The following is a 22,985-nucleotide window of genomic DNA, read 5'->3' on the forward strand; positions in this document are numbered from 1 at the left end:
TCTATCTTTTTTCAGAGGGGCTCAAAATACATTTTGCTACAGTTGGGGGGGCAGATTGCAAATGTTTGAGAACCCCTGTTGTACACCAATGCAACCCATCTAACTTAAAGGAATTGGAGCAGTTTTGCCTTGAGGAATGGACAAAAATCCCAGTGGCTAGATGTGCTAAGCTAATAGAGACATACCTCAAGAGACTTCCAGCTGTAATTGCAGCAAAAGGTGGCTCTACAAAGTATTGACTTGGGGGTGAATACTTATGCACACTCCAGATTTCTGTTTTTTCATATTAACACTCTGAGGTCCTGGGACTGTCAGACACTCTGTGGCAGTCTGATAAACCTTGACATTTTTAAGTATTTCATCTAACTAAAAACATCCATGCAAAAGTGACACACACGGTTATATTCTGGACACCCTCAGCAATAATAATATGAGTAAAGTGAATGTAATGAAATTTGTTTTTATTTAAATTAAGTGCAAACACAAACACAACCTTACAAAAAACTATTTTCAGAGTCTTCAAACCTTGTAAAAAACACACTATATCTGCACAAGACTTTTGAAGTCTGAACCTTGTAAACATAGGTGTTGGCTACATAAAAGTAAGAACAGCATGCAGAAATGTTATGTAGTTTCAATACTAATTGTAGAAACTTCAGACTATCTTTGTTTTCCCCAAAGCCAGTTGCCCTTTCAAATGAATATTGATGAGGTAGGTGTATTTCACCTGTAATCCCCCCTGTCACTGTCAATAGTTCATTTGTCAAAGACAGAGACCCTGGCCCTGGCCACTGTACCTCCCTGCCCCCACACCTCTCTGCTTGGAAAGTTACTGCAAAGAAAAGAAGCCCTAAAACCAAAGCTATCACAGTCACAGATTAAATATTCTGGCTTCTTCTAAATCTTATAATAAATATGCCCTCTTCAACTGTAAAATGTTCAATAGCAAATGATCATCCCTGGATTGTGTCTCTCTGCTGTGGGTCCTCATCGCAGTCCTCATCTGGATGCCAAGCATCATAACAGTTCCTGTCAGGTTGAAGGCAAAGGAAAACATCACACATTTTGCACTTCCACAAGGTTTTTGTTTTCCTTCCCTGCAACCTGCAGTACACACAGGCTATGCGACCATCACTGGCCCTATTCCCATTTGTGTTCAGCTCAATCCCACAAACTGGTTTGTGAGCTTTGCCAACTTTCTTCAGAGGAGCCTTTGGGGCCTTAAAACGCAGTGGCACACCACACAGCTGTGCCGTGAGCTCCTCCATGAAATCCCTGTGGCTCAGGCTTTTCTTCTGTATGTTTTGCATGAGTTCTTTGTGGAGGATGAAGGCATTTGTTGCAGCAATGTCTAGGAAGTGAAGAAACAGCTTCTTGTACCACTTCACAGTTTTGTGCTGTGCTGTGTAGTACTGGATCAACTGGTCAGACAAGTCCACACCACCCATTAACTTGTACTCTACCACGGGTTTGGGGCATGGAACAGACTGTCTTCACCAGGCACTTCCTCAAAGTTTCTTAGTTGGTATGGAAACAAGTGAACATGTGCACTTGTTTATACCGGTGAAATGAGGCGTGTTCTCACCTCCCCTTGCTATACACAATGAGCGAATGATGACACTGATGTTCCATGCGCTTAATATGTGAATAGCTGATGGATGTGTCATTAAGAGGCTGCTGCTGGCTGAAGTACTGAAATTCGTAAGATTCAAATATATATATTTGAAAACGGCGGCATGGTGGTGTAGTGGTTAGCGCTGTCGCCTCATAGCAAGAAGGTCCTGGGTTCGAGCCCCGGGGCCGGCGAGGGCCTTTCTGTGTGGAGTTTGCATGTTCTCCCCGTGTCCGCGTGGGTTTCCTCCGGGTGCTCCGGTTTCCCCCACAGTCCAAAGACATGCAGGTTAGGTTAACTGGTGACTCTAAATTGACCGTAGGTGTGAATGGTTGTCTGTGTCTATGTGTCAGCCCTGTGATGACCTGGCGACTTGTCCAGGGTGTACCCCGCCTTTCGCCCGTAGTCAGCTGGGATAGGCTCCAGCTTGCCTGCGACCCTGTAGAAGGATAAAGCGGCTACAGATAATGAGATGAGATATTTGAAAACTAGAAGATTCAAGGTTTTTAGTGGTGTTACTTGAATGTTTCTAGCACAAAATCTCGCAGAGCTTTAGATGTGTGTTTACTAACATTCCTAAAAGTCCCCTATGGGGGGTCGGCGACCTGAGAGTTATGGCCCTTTTCCACTACCCTTTTTCAGCTTTTCAGCTCACTTCAGCCCGACACGGCTCGCGTTTCGACTACCTCAGAGCAGCACAACTCAGCTCGCTTCAGCCCTACTCAGCACCCAAAACTCGCATGGTTTTGGAGTGGGGCTGAAGCGAGCCAAACCGAGCCGAGTGGGGCTAGGGGCGTGAGGAGACATTCCCCTGTGCACTGATTGGTGAGGAGGAGTGTCCTCACATGCCCACACACGCCCCGCGAGCACGCTGGGATCGGTAAACACCGTAAACCCGGAAGAAGAATAATTACGAATTACGAGAATTTCTGAAGCCTTATGCGCCTCGCCTCATCTATACGCTCTTGCCAGTATCTGTTGGCGTTGTCGGTGACAACAAGCCACAGCACCAAGACCAGCAACACTAACGACTCCATGTCCTCCATGTTTATTGTTTACTATCCGGGTCGTGAGACTACCACTTAAAAGATCACTGATGTCACTGTTTGCGCCGCCTAACGACATCACGTGACGTCCACCCACTTTCGCTAACTCCACCCAATGTGTCCACCCACTTCCAGCCAGCACGGTTCAGCATGGTTGTAGTCGAAATGCAACTCCAACAGCCCCACTCAGCTCGACTCAGCCCAACTCAGCACGGCACGGCTCAGCTCAACTCAGCCACGTTGGTAGTGGAAAAGCGGCATTAGTGTTTGTGTCACAATAAAAAAAAATGTGCACCTTTAAAGTGGTAGGCATGTTGTGTAAATCAAATGCTGCTAACCCCCCAAAAATCCATTTTAATTCCAGCTTGTAATGCGACAAAACAGGACAAATACTAAGGGGGATGAATACTTTTGCAAAACACTGTAGTTGTCTCTTGTTTACAGAAGCATATGTATAAGCATGTTGGATCCCTAAGAAAATGAAGGTGTCCATCAGTTTATATCATTAATATATTTGATGGATTGGCTATTTCTGACTGTATATTAGATCGTTACTGTTGTGAAAAATGTTATGGGGTATAAATGTGTAAGGGGGGGGGGCAAAATACAGTGGTGCTTGAAAGTTTGTGAACCCTTTAGAATTTTCTATATTTCTGCATAAATATGGCCTAAAACATCAGATTTTCACACAAGCCCTAAAAGTAGATAAAGAGAACCCAGTTAAACAAATGAGACAAAAATATTATACTTGCTCATTTATTTATTGAGGAAAATGATCCAATATTACATATCTGTGAGTGACAAAAGTATGTGAACCTCTAGGATTAGAAGTTAATTTGAAGGTGAAATTAGAGTCAGGTGTTTTCAATCAATGGGATGACAATCAGGTGTGAGTGGGCACCCTGTTTTATTTAAAGAACAGTGTAGGTACATTCAGTCCGTCTCTTTAAGAAACTATATTTCCCATCAGCCAACTTCCGTGTTGACCTACGTCAAGCGTGGGCGGGATCACCAACGTCACATCCTACATGAAGGCATAAGAAACCCAGGAACTCCTAGCTCCGCCTCTTTTGGCGCCGTGATTCAACACGGACACAAGGAGGAATCGCTCGCTCCGCGAGCAAACCCAAAAAGACGTCTTTTCTTTTCTTTCTTGCAAGAATCAGAGTTTCGCGCTTTTCTTTGTTTACCTTTGGCCACGGTAGACTCTAAGATCGTGCGATTTCAAACTCAGCTTGAGTTTACAACCGGTTTTTCATTTGTTCCTTATAAGTACATACTACTGCAGACCAGGCAGTTATTTTAAAGTTAAGAAGCGATTGAACCCTTTTTAACTCAAGAGCTGTGCACATTATTTAATCAGAGACTTTCTTTTCATCACGAGCGACCATGCGTCGGATCAAGTTCTCTGCTCCACGGAATTGATTCACAGAGACCTCCACAATGGAACTCCAAAGTCTCGGAACATCTCTTCATAATCTTGCTAGAGGCAAGATACTGAGTAAGACTTGGCATTTGGGCAAAACCTAGTCTTAGGAATTAGCTTTTATTGAAGTAGCGTGAATTTAAACTCACGTTTAATTGTTACACTATACACATGCAGCATGTTGAATTGATTTGTAGCGGGTATTGAGTGTGGGTGGAGCACAGAGGACGGCAGGACAGCGTTTGGAGGCAGACAAGGTGATTTATTCTTACAACTTTTCAGTCTAAAAATCTTAGTTATTCGTTGTTTATTCACACACACACACACTCGTCTGGTCCCGGGTTGCGCTCCCTCTCCTCTCTCTCTGCCTCCTTAAATAGGGAGCGGTTACTGGGAAAACACACACACAAACACAGGTTAATTATCCTCAGGTGTCGCGATTCTGCCACTCACCTTCCCCGGCTCCACCCTCCTGTCACAGACCGGCGCTTGACCACGCCCCCGCTGCCACATACCCCCACCGCCCGACTCAGGCCGGGCGCTCGTCCGGCCGGCAGCCGACTCCCCCCCCCCCCCTCGACGGGAGAGGAAGTCCGCCACGACCATCTGCGCCCCCGGCCTGTGGACCACCTTGAAGTTGAAGGGTTGGAGTGCCAGATACCAACGGGTGATCCGCGCGTTGGCATCCTTCATGCGGTGGAGCCACTGGAGGGGCGCGTGGTCCGAACAGAGAGTGAAAGAGCGCCCCAGCAGGTAGTAACGGAGGGCGAGGACCGCCCACTTAATCGCCAGGCACTCTTTTTCAATGGTGCTGTAGCGCCCCTCACGCACCGACAGCTTCCGGCTGATATACAGGACCGGGCGGTCCTCCCCCTCCACCTGCTGGGACAAAACGGCCCCCAGCCCTCTGTCTGACGCATCGGTCTGCAACACAAAAGGGAGAGAGAAGTCAGGGGAGTGTAAAAGTGGCCCCCCACACAGTGCAGCCTTTACCTCAGAGAAAGCCCGCTGGCACTGCTCCGTCCACTGGACCGGATCTGGCGCCCCCTTTTTAGTGAGGTCAGTCAGCGGGCTGGTGACGTCCGAATAATTAGGTATAAACCTACGATAGTAGCCAGCCAGCCCCAGGAACTGCCTCACCCCCTTTTTGGTCTTGGGCCTCGGGCAGGCCGCAATCGCTGCCGTCTTATTAATTTGGGGACGCACCTGCCCGTTGCCCAAGTGGAAGCCCAGATACCGTACTTCCACCCGCCCAATCGCACACTTCTTCGGGTTGGCAGTGAGTCCCGCCCGCCTCAGCGACCTAAGGACGGCCCTCAGGTGTTGTAGGTGCCGCTGCCAATCATTACTATAAATGATGATATCATCTAGGTAAGCGGCGGCATAGGTGGCGTGGGGCCGGAGGACCCTGTCCATCAGCCGCTGAAATGTAGCAGGCGCCCCAAACAGCCCAAAAGGAAGTGTGACGAACTGGTGTAAGCCGAACGGTGTGGAAAAGGCCGTTTTTTCCCGGGATAATGGAGTCAAGGGGATCTGCCAATATCCCTTCGTCAAATCCAGTGTCGAGTAAAAGCGAGCCGTGCCTAGTCGATCGAGCAGCTCATCAATACGAGGCATTGGGTACGCATCAAATTTAGACACCGCGTTGACTTTTCTATAGTCCACACAGAACCGGACCGAGCCGTCGGCCTTGGGAACCAAGACCACCGGGCTGCTCCAGTCACTGTGGGACTCCTCGACGATGCCCATTTCGAGCATGGCCTGAAGTTCTTCCCGAACCACCTTTTTTTTGTGTTCGGGTAATCTATAAGGACGGCTCCGCACTACCACCCCCGGGGGCATCTCTATGTGGTGTTCTATGAGGTTAGTGCGACCGGGCAGGGGCGAGAACACATCCGAAAACTCGGCCTGCAACTGGGCGACCTCCGTGAGTTCGGTCGGGGAGAGGTGGTCTCCACAGGGGACCGGAGAGGTACGCGATGCCAATGACCCTTTTTGGACCTCCGGCCCCAGCTCCGCCTTCTCCGGAACTACCGACACCAACGCCACGGGGACCTCCTCGTTCCAAAGTTTCAGCAGATTGAGGTGGTAGATCTGTAGCGCCCCCTCCCTGTCCGTTCGCCTAACCTCATAGTCGACGTCCCCGACTCGCCGTGTGACCTCAAAGGGTCCTTGCCACTTGGCGATTAATTTGGAGCTCGACGTGGGCAACAGGACAAGTACCTTATCTCCCGGAGTGAACTCTCTAAGGCGCGTGCCCTTGTTGTACAGGCGGGTTTGCCGTTCCTGGGCCTGCCACAAATTCTCCTGAGTTAGGTGGGTGAGCGTGTGGAGTTTTGCGCGCAGATCCATAACGTACTGAATTTCGTTTTTGCTCGGTGAAGGTCCCTCCTCCCAATTTTCCCGCAGTACATCTAAGATGCCGCGCGGCTTACGCCCATATAATAATTCAAACGGGGAGAACCCCGTGGAGGCTTGGGGGACCTCTCGCACTGCAAACAACAAGGGTTCGAGCCACTTATCCCAGTTACGTGCGTCCTCACTTACGAATTTTTTGATAATATTCTTGAGGGTGCGGTTGAACCGTTCAACTAAACCGTCCGTCTGTGGGTGATAAACGCTGGTGCGGATCGGCTTAATACCCAGTAGCCCATACAGTTCGCTCAGTGTTCGTGACATAAACGAGGTGCCTTGGTCAGTCAGAATCTCTTTCGGGATTCCAACCCGGGAGATGACGTGGAAGAGGGCCTCCGCAATACTGCGTGCTGAGATATTGCGAAGAGGCACCGCTTCCGGGTATCGCGTTGCATAGTCCACCAGAACCAATATAAAGCGGTACCCTCGTGTTGACCGATCTAATGGCCCGACGAGATCCATCCCAATCCTTTCGAATGGGGTCTCGATTAATGGTAGGGGGCGCAAGGGCGCTTTTGGAATGGCCGCTGGATTTACTAACTGGCATTCGCGGCACGCCGTACACCACTTACGGACGTCGCCGCGAATCCCCGGCCAATAGAACCGGGCCATTATCCGGGCGAGTGTCTTATCCTGCCCGAGGTGTCCAGCCATGGGATTAAAGTGAGCCGCCTGAAATACCAATTCCCGGCGGCTCTTTGGAATTAGCAATTGGGTGACTCGCTCTTTCGTCTGAGTGTCCTGCGTCACTCGGTATAACCTATCCTTCAAAATGGCAAAATAGGGGAAGGACGGGGTGGCGCCCGGCGGGAGCGTCTGACCATCGATTACTCTCACTTGGTCAAACGCGTGTCGCAGAGTCTCGTCTCGCGATTGTTCCAGTGGGAAATCCGCGAGGGATTCCCCAATAGAAAGAGGAGGGGCCGGTGGCTCCTCACTCTGTCGCGGAGATGACGTAGACGGCTCTGCGACCGCAGCTCCAGCCAAAGCGACACCGGGACCCTCCCCTGTTAACCGGCAGGACCCACTCTTTATTAGGCGTGCCATTAAACCCCGAAATCCCGGCCAATCAGTCCCCAAGATCAAAGAGTGGGTAAGGCGAGGATTAACCGCCGCCTTCACTATCGATTTCTCCCCTCTGAAATGTATGTGGACCGACACCAACGGGTAGCTGTGAATATCCCCGTGCACACACAACACCTTCACCCCTTGCACCAGGCTTTGGCGGATTGAGGTCTGATTGCAACCTGAATCCACCAACACCTGATATGTAGCCCCTTGTACACTTACCGGTATGCGATACGCTCCGGCCCGATCGAGGGCAGCCTCTGGCGCGTCGGGGATCCGCACCAACGCCCCCACTTCCATCGCTGCACACTGTTGCTGCAGGTGGCCCGGATCCCCGCAGCGCCAGCAAACCGGCCCGGGCCTTCCCTCTGCAGCTGTGTTCTGGGGCTCACTCACCTGAGGGGGGGGAGAGACAGACACAGAAGGGAGAAACGGGAGGGCACCACGGGGGCGGCGGGCCGGCTGGGGTGGAGCCGGCCCCCGCCTCCGCGGTGGGGGAATGGGGCGAGGACGGGACACGGGAGGAGGGGGGGGAGAAAGAGAGAGAGAAGAGGAGAAAGAAGATGCTGTCGTCCGCTGTCCTGCTGCAGGAACAGCCGCCAGATGATCCTCCGCCAGTCCCACGGCCTGATCCAGCGACGCCGGGCGGTGGCACTGGACCCACTCCGCGGTTCCAGCTGGTAAGCGGGCGATGAACTGTTCCAGCGCCACCTGGTCGATGATTCCCTCGGCGTCGCGATCTTCGGCCCTCAGCCACCGCCAGCAGGCGTCCCGGAGCTGCTGGCCGAACGCGAACGGGCTGCCGACTTCCTCCATCCGCAGCGCGCGGAAGCGCTGGCGCTGCTGCTCCGGCGTGCGCCCCACGCGCTGGAGGACAGCCCGGCGAAGGTCGGCGTAGGCCAGCCTGCGATCGGCGGGGAGCTGTAGCGCGGCCAGCTGCGCCTCTCCCGTCAGGAGGGGGAGGAGGCGCGCCGCGCGCTGCTCCATCGGCCACCCCGAGGCTTCGGCGACCTGTTCGAACAATGTGATGAAAGCCTCGGGGTCGTCCTGCGGGCCCATCTTGGTCACGGTGAGGGGAGACGGGCCCACGGCCGGGGCGCTGGTGGACCCCGCCGACGCGAGGAGACGCCGGAACGCCTCTCGATCTTCCTGCTGGGCCAGCACCAGGGCTTCGAAGCGGCGCTCCTGCTCCTTTCGGAGCGTGACAAGTGCCTGGTGCTGGCTCTGCTGAGCTGTGGCGAGGGCGTGGACCAAGTCCGTGAACGGGGAGGATTCCATGGGGCTGCTGTGTTGGTGCTCCACCTGTTCCCGGGTTTCGGCACCACTGTAGCGTGTATTGAGTGTGGGTGGAGCACAGAGGACGGCAGGACAGCGTTTGGAGGCAGACAAGGTGATTTATTCTTACAACTTTTCAGTCTAAAAATCTTAGTTATTCGTTGTTTATTCACACACACACACACTCGTCTGGTCCCGGGTTGCGCTCCCTCTCCTCTCTCTCTGCCTCCTTAAATAGGGAGCGGTTACTGGGAAAACACACACACAAACACAGGTTAATTATCCTCAGGTGTCGCGATTCTGCCACTCACCTTCCCCGGCTCCACCCTCCTGTCACAGACCGGCGCTTGACCACGCCCCCGCTGCCACATGATTTATTTTGTTTTAATCTCTCAATTATTTAATAGATAGGCTGTGCATGCTTCTCTCTATCCCTTACTAACATTTTGATTTCCTTATTACACATTTTGATTGTATCAAGGTTTCAGTGAATTTGGTAATGTTATAAAGCTAGTGGATTAGCTGCTATGGCTAATTCTTCTATCTTATTAGCATCCAGAGATAACTGTATTGTCCCCAAAGGACTGTTAGGCCTTACCACTCACAAACACACCTTTTGCTAGCTCCCCTTTGTCTTAGCTTAGCCACACGAGGTTAATATAGGCCTACCCAAACACGTGGCGGTCCTTCCCCCACACTCACACACACCCCTTTTGTCTTAACTCCACGAGGTAGGATCCTTGGGCCTTAGTTAGCCACATACGGCTAATTCTTTGTCTAATTAGCAACCAAAGCTAGCTCACCAGGCCTCACAAACACCTTAGCTAAACATACGGCTAATTATTTTGTTCCATTAGCCTCCAGGGCTAATTGTATTGTCTCAAGGGATCACAAGGCCCCCACCATGTGGAGTTAGCTACACAGAGCTAATCTTTTGTCAAACACGTGGTCACCAGGCCCCACCAGGCCTGACACACACACACACACACACACACACACACAGACATACCTAGCTAGCATCCCACGCTAGCCTTCTGCTCAGGCCATAGGGCCTTTCACACACACAGGCCATACACACAAGCACACATTAGCAACACGTGCTAATTCTTTGTTTTACTTAGATAACATTCTTTTGTCTTAGCAACCAAAGCTAATTCTTTTGTGTAGGCCACACCCACACAAGGCCTCTCACACACACACACACACACACACACACACACCTCACTGTTTGCATATATTTCAACTGCCATTATCCATTTTTATCTTTGTTATAATAAATTAATTTATTATTGAAACTGTGTGTTTTATTTGTGTTCCAATGTTTATGAAGTCACACAATCTCCCAAAGAATTCAAAAAGGTGCATATAATTTATGTAATATGATAAGTGATCATAATAATTTGGAATATAGCATAATTTAGCTGTTTGGTAATTTATTATAAAGCACCAAAATTAATGGTATTATTTAATGAGACTGATTTATGAGACTGATTCAATGAAAATGATTCACTGAAAATGATTCAAATGAGACTGATTCAATTTTAATTATTAACCTTCAGATTTAATGAGATTGATCACTCAATTACCCAAATGCACCTACAACAGGGATCTATCAAAGTCTGATCTTCACAACACATGTTTGTGGAAGTGTATCATGGCACGAACAAAGGAGACTTGACCTCAGAAAAAGCATTGTTGTTGCTCATCAGGCTGGAAAAGGTTACAAAACCATCTCTAAAGAGTTTGGACTCCACCAATCCACAGTCAGACAGATTGTGTACAAATGGAGGAAATTCAAGACCATTGTTACCCTTCCCAGGAGTGGTCGACCAACAAAGATCACCCCAAGAGCAAGGGGTGTAATAGTTGGCGAGGTCACAAAGGACCCCAGGGTAACTTCTAAGCAACTGAGGGCCTCTCTCACATTGGCTAATGTTAATGTTCATGAGTCCACCATCAGGAGAACACTGAACAACAATGGTGTGCATGGCAAGGTTGCAAGGAGAAAGCCACTGCTGTCCAAAAAGAACACTGCTACTCATCTGCAGTTTGCTAAAGATCATGTGGACAAGCCAGAAGGCTTTTGGAAAAATGTTTTGTGGATGGATGAGACTAAAATAGATTTTGTTGGTTTAAATGAGAAGTGTTATGTTTGGAGAAAGGAAAACACTGTATTCCAGCATGAGAACCTTATCCCATCTGTGAAACATGGTGGTGGTAGTATCATGGTTTGGGCTTGTTTTGCTGCATCTGGGCCAGGATGGCTTGACATCATTGATGGAACAATGAATTCTGAATTATACCAGTGAATTCTAAAGGAAAATGTCAGGACATCTGTCCATGAACTGAATCTCAAGAGAAGGTGGGTCATGCAGCAAGACAACGACTCTAAGCACACAAGTCATTCTACCAAAGAACGGTTAAAGAAGAATAAAGTTAATGTTTTGGAATGGCCAAATCAAAGTTCTGACCTTAATCCAATCGAAATGTTGTGGAAGGACCTGAAGCAAGCAGTTCATGTGAGGAAACCCACCAACATCCCAGAGTTTAAGTTGTTCTGTATGGAGGAATGGGCTAAAATTCCTCTAAGCCGGTGTGCAGGACTGATCAACAGTTACTGGAAACATTTAGTTGCAGTTATTGCTGCACAAGGGGGTCACACCAGATACTGAAAGCAAAGGTTCACATACTTTTGCTACTCACAGATATGTAATATTGGATCATTTTCCTCAATAAATAAATGACCAAGTATAATACTTTTGTCTAATTTGTTTAACTGAGTTCTCTTTATCTATTTTTAGGACTTGTGTGAAAATCTGATGATGTTTGAGGTCATATTTATGCAGAAATATAGAAAATTCTAAAGGGTTCACAAACTTTCAAGCACCACTGTACCTGTTCTTGTATCCTCATATGATTTAAATCTAGCCTCATTTTTGTTCCAAATCTGAGAAATGAAGTTGGATAGTGTTTTTAAAAGCAAAAAAAAAGTTCAAAAGTCAGAATGTCAGAACACTCAACATGTATGTGTTTGTTCTTCTCTCATTCTCCAGTGCTTCCATTGTGTTTTTGTTCTAGTTACTTAGAAAATCACAGATAAAAACAGTATCTATTTTCAAAGGCAGGATGGAATGCTGGTCTTGTGACTGCTATAATTCAATGGAAACTTAATTAGTTCATTTGAAGCTTCAGAGACAAGTAGCCTTTGTTCAGGAGTCCCAGATGTTGAGAGCCTGCAAAGGAGAGTGGACTCTTGGGCAAAAATAAATGAGTGCGCAATACAATACTAGTCCCTTCTGGTTTGGACAGTGTTAAGCCTGTAAAGTGCTCTGTACTGGTAACATCAGTGATGTGGGATGTAAAGGTTAAAGCTTAACACAAATCTGTAATCAGAGAGGAATGTAACTGGCACTGGGAACTGAAACAGAGTGCGTCAGTGTCATGGTATTTCTCCAAATGGCCCCTGTCCCAGGACTTATAAAGACAAGGGCCCATATGGAGCCTGTATCACAATGTAAGAGTGCTGATCTCGAATCGGCTTCCTCCATCCCTCTGAGATGAATGTGTAATTTTGTGTTCATTGAAAGACAAAAACTGCTACTAGATCAGCATTCTCACTCCAGGGGTGGTATTCATGAGAGTCTCGTGAGCATGAGCAGCTGGTAGTATAATTGCGCTCATTTGGAGTATAAAAAAGCAAAACGCTCTATAGGCATTTACACGTGCATTTTATGCAGTAATTTAACAGTAAGGAATCAGTTAGAGGCTAAAGGCCATATTCAGATTTGAGTTAATTGTGTAATAAAGATTTAACACTGAAATTCGACACATTGGAGTTTCGAACTCAAATGTAACTACAGACTTAACTACAATGTGGGACTTATGCACAAGAGTTTGAGTAAACAGAGGTGTGTGTGTGTGTGTCAGTATTAAGTCCAGCTCCACTGTCTAACAGACTATGTCATGCTGAAATTTATGTTTTGGGCTACAAATAAACACACACACACACACACACACACACACACACACACACACACAAAAAAAAAAAAAAAAAAAAAGCCCTATTGAATGCTATTCAAAGCTAATATTCAATATGTAAATATCTCATCTCATCTCATTATCTGTAGCCACTTTATCCTGTTCTACAGGGTCGCAGGCAAGCTGGAGCCTATCCCAGCTGACTACGGGCGAAAGGTGGGGTACACCCTGGACAAGTCGCCAGGTCATCACAGGGCTGACACATAGACACAGACAACCATTCACACTCACATTCACACCTACGGTCAATTTAGAGTCACCAGTTAACCTAACCTGCATGTCTTTGGACTGTGGGGGAAACCGGAGCACCCGGAGGAAACCCACGTGGACAACATGCAAACTCCACACAGAAGGGCCCTTGTCGGCCACGGGGCTCGAACCCGAACCTTCTTGCTGTGAGGCGACAGCGCTAACCACTACACCACCGTGCCACCCAATATATAAATATGACACAATTAATTAATAGTATTGTCACTTTAAAGTGCACATTTTTTACATGGAGGGCATCAGAGTAGACGCATTTTAATCAAAGATATTATTTATTTTGAGGATTTCATAAGAACTTCTTTTAACAATAATGTTACAAACAACACAGCAGATGAATGTCCGATCAGTTTACCCCACTCAACCATCAGCATGTTTTCTTTACAGCGAAGTGCAACAAATGAATATTATTATTATTTAAATTCAAAATAGCAAATGAGAACGTAAACTACATCCCAAAATTTAATGACTGCAATTTAGTGTCTCTTGGGTTCATTAATTTGTGTGAGTGATTAACTGTCAGTGCCTGATAAAAATTTAATAAATTATTCTTTAAATGCATGACATAAAATCTCAGTGCTCTTACAATAAGAAGAATATTTAGAATTATCACATATTAAGAGCCTGGCACCATGATGTCAGGCTCATAAAATGGTAAATTGAATACTGATAGTCTCGTCTCGTCTCGTCTTCTTCCGCTTATCCAGGACCGGGTCGCGGAGGCAGCAGTCTAAGCATGGAAGCCCAAACTTCCCTTTCCCCAGACACCTCGGCCAGCTCCTCGGGAAGAACACCGAGGCGTTCCCAGGCCAGCCGAGAGACATAGTCCCTCCAGCGTGTCCTGGGTCTTCCCCGGGGCCTCCTCCCGGGGGGACATGCCTGGAACACCTCCCCAGGGAGGTGTTATATTACTGATAGTAATATAAAATAATATCAAATATTAAAAAAAAACAAAAAAATCACAAAGCAAAGCTATTTATGCATCAAATAAGAATGTCTGTCTTAAGTTTTCCATTACAAGTGTCAATGGATAGAGTGATTTCTTATCGACAGCGGCAAATCCCTGGTGAAAAATAAATGTGCTAAGTGTACTAAAATTTAGCATACTTTTGTGTACTTGAAGCCACACTAATCATCAATATACTTCAAGTGTGTTTATGATTAGTTAACTTGAGGCATGCTATTTTGGAACAACTAATTTTGTACTAAATATATTTTAATTGTAATTAAATTGTAGAAAAGTGCAACTTGAAGTGTATTTAGTGTACTTTTATGTGCTAAATTACACATAACTTTCACCTAAAGTATATTTTAGTATAATATATTTCTATAAAGTGTAATATAGTATAATTATTTAAAGCGTGATGTTAGTATACTTTTTATATATTTACAAAAAGTACAATTTGTGTAAGTACATTTTCAATATCTCATCTCATCTCATTATCTGTAGCTGCTTTATCCTTCTACAGGGTCGCAGGCAAGCTGGAGCCTATCCCAGCTGACTACGGGCGAAAGGCGGGGTACACCCTGGACAAGTCGCCAGGTCATCACAGGGCTGACACATAGACACAGACAACCATTCACACTCACATTCACACCTACGGTCAATTTAGAGTCACCAGTTAACCTAACCTGCATGTATTTGGACTGTGGGGGAAACCGGAGCACCCGGAGGAAACCCACGCGGACACGGGGAGAACATGCAAACTCCACACAGAAAGGCCCTCGCCGGCCCCGGGGCTCGAACCCAGGACCTTCTTGCTGTGAGGCGACAGCGCTAACCACTACACCACCGTGCCACCCCATTTTCAATATACTATTGAAAATATGAATATACTTTAAATACAATAAAGTACATTTATTTTTCACCAGGGATCATTCCACAGCATAGGCAGACATATGGAAAATGTGTGCGAACCATACCGGTAGGTCTTAGTATTAAACTTTGGTCTTGATAGGCATAGATTATCATTAGCATTAGATCGTAGAATTCGGTTTGGTTTCAGTAGAGTGAGCAAATCAGCCAGGTATCCAGGTGCCATACCATTTAAGACCTTGTAAGTGATCAGCAGAATCTTATAGGTGATGCATTTGCATACAGGGAGCCAGTGAAGATAATGCAGAATTGGTGTGACTTCTTAGATTTGGTGACAAGACAAGCGGCAGAGTTCTGAATACATTGACGTTTCGAAATTTCCTTGTCTGGTAAACCAGGAGGCTATTGAAGTAATCCAGTTTTGTGGTTATAAAGGTATGGATTAGTTTTTCTGTGCTAGGCAGGTGGAGATAGTTGCAGATACTCCCGATGTGCTTGAGCACAAAGGATGCTGACCTGCAAAGATTGTTAATGTGAGTATGCATCGTTAGGAAATGATCAAGTGTTACCCTAAGGTTGCGGACATTAGATGTTGTCTTGATCTCTACGCCATTAATGTGATCCTTTTCTTGAGGTTCCCGGGGAAGATAACGTGACAAGAAGTGAATACAGTAACTTCTATCTTAGAAGAATTACAAACTAGCTTGTTATTAGTTATCCACTGTACGACGTCTTTTGCACAAAGCTCTAATTTACCTAGACATGATGGCTGATCTGATCTCTGCATAACCAGGTACATTTGGGTATCATCAGCGTAGAAGAAGAAGAAGAAGAAGAAGGAGAAGAACTTTATTCATCGCATGAACACGTAGTGACACAGGTCGATGTGCTGGTTCAGGAATCATTTAATCCACTCCGCTTTCTGAATTGTTTGAGCTGATACCCATCCCTATAGCTGGTATGCATCATCTTGTTTCAGTACATTTTATTTCCTAATCTGGGGTGTTCTAACCACATGTTAGTCTGTTTACAAACCGCTCGGAAGCCAGTTCAGAAAAGTCATGTGAGGTCACGTGCAGGTCAGAGGTCGCGACCGTGGAGCCACAGCAAATATAGTGGATCGCCCAGATCGAACGAAGACTCCTAAATCGAGATAAATGACAATTTTAAGGAAGTATCTGACATTGTCAATGGCAAAACATGCCAGAAAAGAGAGGGAAAAAACACGACAGACAAGCCGAGTAAATATTGCTGTCTCTCAAGCACTCGCTTCTATGTCAGAGGCTGCCAGTTCCGCCATGTCTGTTGCGACCTCACTCATTATAATATTATAATGAGGATAAACTTCGACCGTTTCTGTACACAAGTGTAAACATTAGTGCACTGTACAACCCCAATTCCAAAAAAGTTGGGACAAAGTACAAATTGTAAATAAAAACGGAATGCAATAATTTACAAATCTCAAAAACTGATATTGTATTCACAATAGAACATAGACAACATATCAAATGTCGAAAGTGAGACATTTTGAAATTTCATGCCAAATGTTGGCTCATTTGAAATTTCATGACAGCAACACATCTCAAAAAAGTTGGGACAGGGGCAATAAGAGGCTGGAAAAGTTAAAGGTACAAAAAAGGAACAGCTGGAGGACCAAATTGCAACTCATTAGGTCAATTGGCAATAGGTCATTAACATGACTGGGTATAAAAAGAGCATCTTGGAGTGGCAGCGGCTCTCAGAAGTAAAGATGGGGAGAGGATCACCAATCCCCCTAATTCTGCACCGACAAATAGTGGAGCAATATCAGAAAGGAGTTTGACAGTGTAAAATTGCAAAGAGTTTGAACATATCATCATCTACAGTGCATAATATCATCAAAAGATTCAGAGAATCTGGAAGAATCTCTGTGCATAAGGGTCAAGGCCGGAAAACCATACTGGGTGCCCATGATCTTCGGGCCCTTAGACGGCACTGCATCACATACAGGCATGCTTCTGTATTGGAAATCACAAAATGTGCTCAGGAATATTTCCAGAGAACATTATCTGTGAACACAATTCACCGTGCCATCCGCCGTTGCCCAGTGCTGTATTAAGCCAATGCAGTGCCCCTGGGCAATATACCTCAAGTGCCCCCCCACCACCACCACCCTGGACGCACGTTCAGTAACCTCCTGCACACACTCACAAACCTTGCCCTCTGCTGTCAAAAATAGTAGCATATACATAAACAATAGTACACATAAACAAGGTCATTCTTCCTCATTGAAAATTTATTAAGTAGGCTACTGTTTCCAGTCACTGTATCCCGATGTGAAGGTGTTTTGCTGCACAGCCAGGCATTTGCACACAAAGCAATAAACCATGCCGGTTGAAGGGGAGTAGATTAGCCAATCTCTGGACACTGATTGTTTGTTCGGCAGCTGGCATTGAAAGAGATCATTTGTAAGAAATCTGGTTTTCTTACCGTCGTGCCATGTGGATGCTGCATATTTAGCTGCCCGGTTGTGGTAGGTGGCAGGACCATTAGCAATAGCCACAGTTCTTTTTTCAACTCCATTAGATCTCCCCATAGCGCAAGATCAGTTGAAATAGAGAAGTGTTCTACTGGCGTCGGCTGCGCTGGGTTGACATCCATAACACCCTCGTCTTCCTTCTCGTCACCATGGTGTGAACTGATCTCTACCTGGCTTAAAGTGGCTTCGCACATATCCTCCTCCCCGGGGTCTCCCTCACTCCCATCTTCCTCAAGGGGATCCTTGTCATCGCCGACCCCTCGGTTAACACTGGCTGTGGTTGTAGCATCTCCCTGGCTAGTGCTAGCAGGGCCATCTCCCTCACTAGCATCGCTGATTTCACTAGCTTCGGCTTCAGCGCTGGTAGTGACAGCAGTTGTTGATGTTTTTATAAAAAAACAATCTAACACTGGAACATTTTTAATTCCAGCTACACGCTTGGAGTCTTTCTCTTTTTTTAATTTTCTCTTTGCACAACCACTCAATTGATGTCTGTCCATTTTTCATTTCTACCGCGGTTTTTAAAAAATTTATACATTTCACCGTAGGTGGACTGGCTCAACTGACAGGTTGAGGAAAGGGGGGGTTAATGGTCACATAGGCCACTCTTGCTCAGAATTATGATTATTGTTGTTGTTCTTATGAAATTAGTGTTCATAATGAATTATATATGACTATTTAACAATGTCAAGTGTATAACCATTTTAAGTGTACAAACATTCACGAAAAATATTTTTAAAGTTTCTGTCATGTGGTGCCCCCCCACTGGCTGTGAGTGGTTAGTGCCCCTGGGCACTGTGCCGCAGGCCCATATAGTTAATCCGGCCTTGCCGTTGCCAGCTAAAACTCGGTAGTTCAAAGAAGAAGCCGTATCTAAACATGATCCAGAAGCGCAGACATCTTCTCTGGGCCAAGGCTCATTTAAAATGGACTGTGGCAAAGTGGAAAACTGTTCTGTGGTCAGACGAATCAAAATTTGAAGTTCTTTATGGAAATCAGGGACGCCGTGTCATTCGGACTAAAGAGGACAAGGACGACCCAAGTTGTTATCAGCGCTCAGTTCAGAAGCCTGCATCTCTGATGGTATGGGGTTGCATTAGTGCGTGTGGCATGGGCAGCTTACACATCTGGAAAGACACCATCAGTGCTGAAAGGTATATCCAGGTTCTAGAGCAACATATGCTCCCATCCAGACGACGTCTCTTTCAGGGAAGACCTTGCATTTTCCAACATGACAATGCCAAACCACATACTGCATCAATTACAGCATCATGGCTGCATAGAAGAAGGGTCCAGGTACTGAACTGGCCAGCCTGCAGTCCAGATCTTTCACCCATAGAAAACATTTGGCGCATCATAAAATGGAAGATATGACAAAAAAGACCTAAGACAGTTGAGCAACTGGAATCCTACATTAGACGAGAATGGGTTAACATTCCTATCCCTAAACTTGAGCAACTTGTCTCCTCAGTCCCCAGACGTTTACAGACTGTTGTAAAGAGAAAAGGGGATGTCTCACAGTGGTAAACATGGCCTTGTCCCAACTTTTTTGAGATGTGTTGTTGTCATGAAATTTAAAATCACCTAATTTTTCTCTTTAAATGATACATTTTCTCAGTTTAAACATTTGATATGTCATCTATGTTCTATTCTGAATAAAATATGGAATTTTGAAACTTCCACATCATTGCATTCCCTTTTTATTTACAATTTGTACTTTGTCCCAAGTGTTTTGGAATCGGGGTTGTATTTTCCCAGCTCATTCTCCTTCACAGGCATGAGGCAGCAGGAAATACAGAGTGTGATTCAAATACCTAGGGGTTATTCTAGCTCCACAGGGTAGTATTCATCTTTTGAATACATCAACCTGTGTCACTTTAAGCATAGTGAAAGTCCTCTCTGCATTTAGCCCATCTGAAACAGTGAACACACACATGCACGCACACATACCCAGCCATACTACAGCGCCTGGGGAGCAGTTAGTGTTTATGGTACCTCACTCAAGGGCACCTCAGGCTAAGGCCACCCCATGTTAACCTAACCGCATGTCTTTGAAAGATCATGGATTGAAGGCAATGTTGACAGATAATTTCTTCAAGTGGCCCAACACTGAGCCCTGTGGAATACCACACTTTAAATGTGTGTGTGTGTGTGTGTGTGTGTGTGTGTGTGTGTGTGTGTGTGTGTGTGTGTTTAAAATGTTAAAAATAATGATTTGTGCTGGATCAAGTGCTATTTTATAAGCTGTTTCATAGTGAAGGTGAAGCCATGTTGTTAAATGGCACCAAATTTCCAGTGATGTGATCATTGCAACTAGAACTATTCCTAGAACAATATATCATCTCTTTCATATCCTTGTATTATTTATTCTTTTTTATTTTATAACATCTTATTACATTAGACATCAAAGAGAAAAAAGCTACTTCCTTCTTCCATCCACACTTTCTATCCCTCATTTTTTGGCAGGTTTAAAGGCAAGCAATTGTGTTTAAAGGCATGTTTTCTAGATGCCATTATAAATCCCCATCTCAGCAATTCTACATTCACAAAATTTTCTGGCAATCTTAGAAACCTGAACTGCATGCAGGTAATTTTCATAAACTGAAAGGAGAGCCCAGAAAATCAACTCGCATACCTGAAAACCCAATTTCTAACATGTGCAGGTTCCTTACATGAATATTAATGTAACTTTTGGACTTAAGTTATCAGCACTGAATTTGATAATTGATTTTGAAAAGAAACAAATTTGACCTGGGATCCTCAAGGAGGCTCATGTGTGAAAAGAAGCCAAAACAGATGTTCTGACACATTTTGAGTTGGCTGAATTGAAAACAGAGTGAAGTGACGGCCGAGGAATTGCCTAAAGTCAACAAGGAAGCCAGTAGACATGTCTACAAGTTGGAACGATTCAGAAATTAAGGCTAAATAAAGTCCAGTGTGTAAAATATAACTTCCAACAATTCTATTGTACATAGGTTTTGGTATACATCATGTAATAACAAACATGAATTTATTCCTCCCAATAAAATACCACTTGAAGACACTAAGGAGAAAATATTATAGTAAAGGAATACCAGGTTTATAATATCTCGGGTTTGGGGATATTAATGGTTTTAATATGCCAAAGTTAGCTGAATCTATAGTAGCTGTTGAGGATAGAACATCTGGATACTAGTCAAGGAATGGCTCTTTATAGAGTAACAGGTAACATAATTGACAAGTGAGTCTTAACTGGTTTGAAGAAGTGGGTCCATATAATTTTTAGCTCATCCGGCTGCAGGCCAGGCCAGATGAGATTATGCAATCACACGTTGTCCATCCGTTGTTGTCGTCCGTCCACAATTTACAAAAAGCGCTACTCCTCCTACAGGATTGATTGGATTTCTATCAAACTCGCATATGATGTTCCCTAGGTGGGTGTGCATAAAAGTTGTCAAGACGGTGGCGCCACCTGTCATATTAACGATTTTATGGGCGTCTGAAATTTTTGGGTGACTTGTCACATTAAACGCTGCTCTTTGTAAACTGTTGGGACGTTTTCACCAAAACTCACCCAGAAGACTCTAAAGACATATTCCAACAAGAGTTGTTCACCAAGTGGCACCACCTACCACAAATGAGGCTACAGAGTGGTCATGTGCAATTTCACGAAAATTGCTACTCCTCCTAAAGGAGTGATCGGATTCTTATCAAACTCCTATGGAATGTTCCCCAGGTTGGTATGTATAAAAATTGTCAAGACAGTGGCACCACCTGTCATATTTACGATTTTATGGGTGTCTGAAATTTTTGGGTGACTCATCACATTAAACACTACTCTTCATAAACTGCTGAGATGTTTTCACCGAAATTCACCCAGAAGACTCGAAAGACATATTCCAACAAGAGTTGTTCACCAGGTGGCGCCACCTACCACGAATGAGGCTCCAGAGGGGTCATGTGCAATTTCACGAAAATTGCTACAGGATTGATCGGATTTCAAACTCACACACAACAGCAGTGGCCGGTATGAGCTACAGCCTCATTGAGGATATTTTTTCTATTTCACATTTATGAAGTTTGGAGTGACACCCAGACCAGAGTTTCTCCTCTGAATAAATATTTTCTTGACTTGTACCAGATGTAAGAACTTCTACCTTTTTTTAAAAATTCCACCTTTAAGAAATGTTAGAGCAAGACAGTTGAAATTGAAACAATGACCTTCCCAAGTGCTGGTGCTATATACTATGAGTTACAATACTACAATGGGAAAAACAGATGTCTTATAGACTCTGTTCCTGAACTAGCTTTAATCAATTCCTTCCCCATTGGACTCATCAAATGGACACATGCACAGGGGTCTGATGCCAAATATGGCTCAGGACATCGTGCCATAGAGATTAAAGGGTTTGGCAGTAAAAGCAAAGGTACATCAAGAACTTTCCATATAACATTTAAACTATTTTGTTGAAGAGAAAGTGAAAGAAACCGAACAACTTGCATAAACTACAGTATGATAGCGTTAAATAAGAAAATGTTTAAGAAATGTTTTTTTATTCAGATAAACATTACACTCACACTTTCAGAAGGTAACAGTATTCTTCTGCTGGTTGTCTTACACCTACTGTGGGATTTTTTTTTCTTTTTACCTTCAGGTCACTGGTTTACAGCTCTCTCCTGCTTTCCTTTTTCCGTTTCTGAATTGCTGTCTATCTCTTGTTTGTTCCCCTCCTTTTCTGAGCAGCAGTGATGTGATTATAGCTGTGTCCCACTTGTTTTTATTTGAGACAGAGAGAGAATTCATGCTTCAACTCTCTCTCTCTCTCTCTCTCTCTCTCTCTCTCTCTCTCTCTCTCCCTCAGCCCAGCTGTGTCCAGATGGCAAGTTTTTTACAGTTTTTGCTTTTTTTTGCCCCTCCCTTACAAAAAAGAAGTTTATTCAAGTGTGCTTCTTTTAAACTCAAAATAAGAAAGTATGCTTTCAGTTTACTTTTTATTTACTTATCACAGATATACTTCATAAAGTTATACATAAGTATACTCGGCTTATACTGAAAAGTATATAGAAAAGTCTAAGTATATTAAGCTTGTACTTAAACTTTTGATCAAGCTATACTTAACAAAAGTGTAATAAAGTATTAAAATATTTGTGCCTTGTTTAAATGTACCGGTACTTGCCCTGTAGTTGTGCTTCAGCATTGTTGACTCTTAGGTATGTCTGTGGTTCCATATCAGGGTTTGTTTGTTTGTTTGTTTGTTTGTTTGTTTGTTTGTTTGTTTGTTTGTTTGTTTGTTTGTTTGTTTGTTTGTTTTGTTTTTTGTTTATCCTGAGTGGGATAATTAAATTTTTTTATTAATTTCTTTTTCTTTAGAGCTTGGATGTCAATTTCAGTTGTCATTGCCATGTTTTTATATTTTGGCATTTAATACAATGTTGCTTTAAATTTTGATTTTTAAAGAAAATTATGTTCTTAATCCTGAGTATCTGTTACTATTTTGTGAATTCTTACCTTTATAACTTCATTGTAA

General features: G+C 44.8%; 1 protein-coding gene across 2 annotated transcripts in view; it reads right to left on the reverse strand.

Annotated features, from left to right (window-relative positions):
- The window catches only part of si:ch211-243a20.3 (uncharacterized protein LOC100151507 homolog), a 64,443-nt gene extending 42,167 nt beyond the window's left edge, over positions 1 to 22,276 (reverse strand). The window contains exon 1 of one of the 2 annotated variants that reach the window (XM_060899532.1): positions 22,107 to 22,276. The gene's annotated coding sequence lies outside the window, so the exon portion shown is untranslated. Of the gene's footprint in view, positions 1 to 22,035 lie in introns of both variants that reach the window. The other variant, XM_060899531.1, reaches the window with a different exon arrangement.
- Between the last annotated feature and the right edge of the window lie 709 nt (positions 22,277 to 22,985).

Source organism: Neoarius graeffei, chromosome 18, assembly GCF_027579695.1.
Source record: "Neoarius graeffei isolate fNeoGra1 chromosome 18, fNeoGra1.pri, whole genome shotgun sequence".
NCBI classification, from domain to species: domain Eukaryota; kingdom Metazoa; phylum Chordata; class Actinopteri; order Siluriformes; family Ariidae; genus Neoarius; species Neoarius graeffei.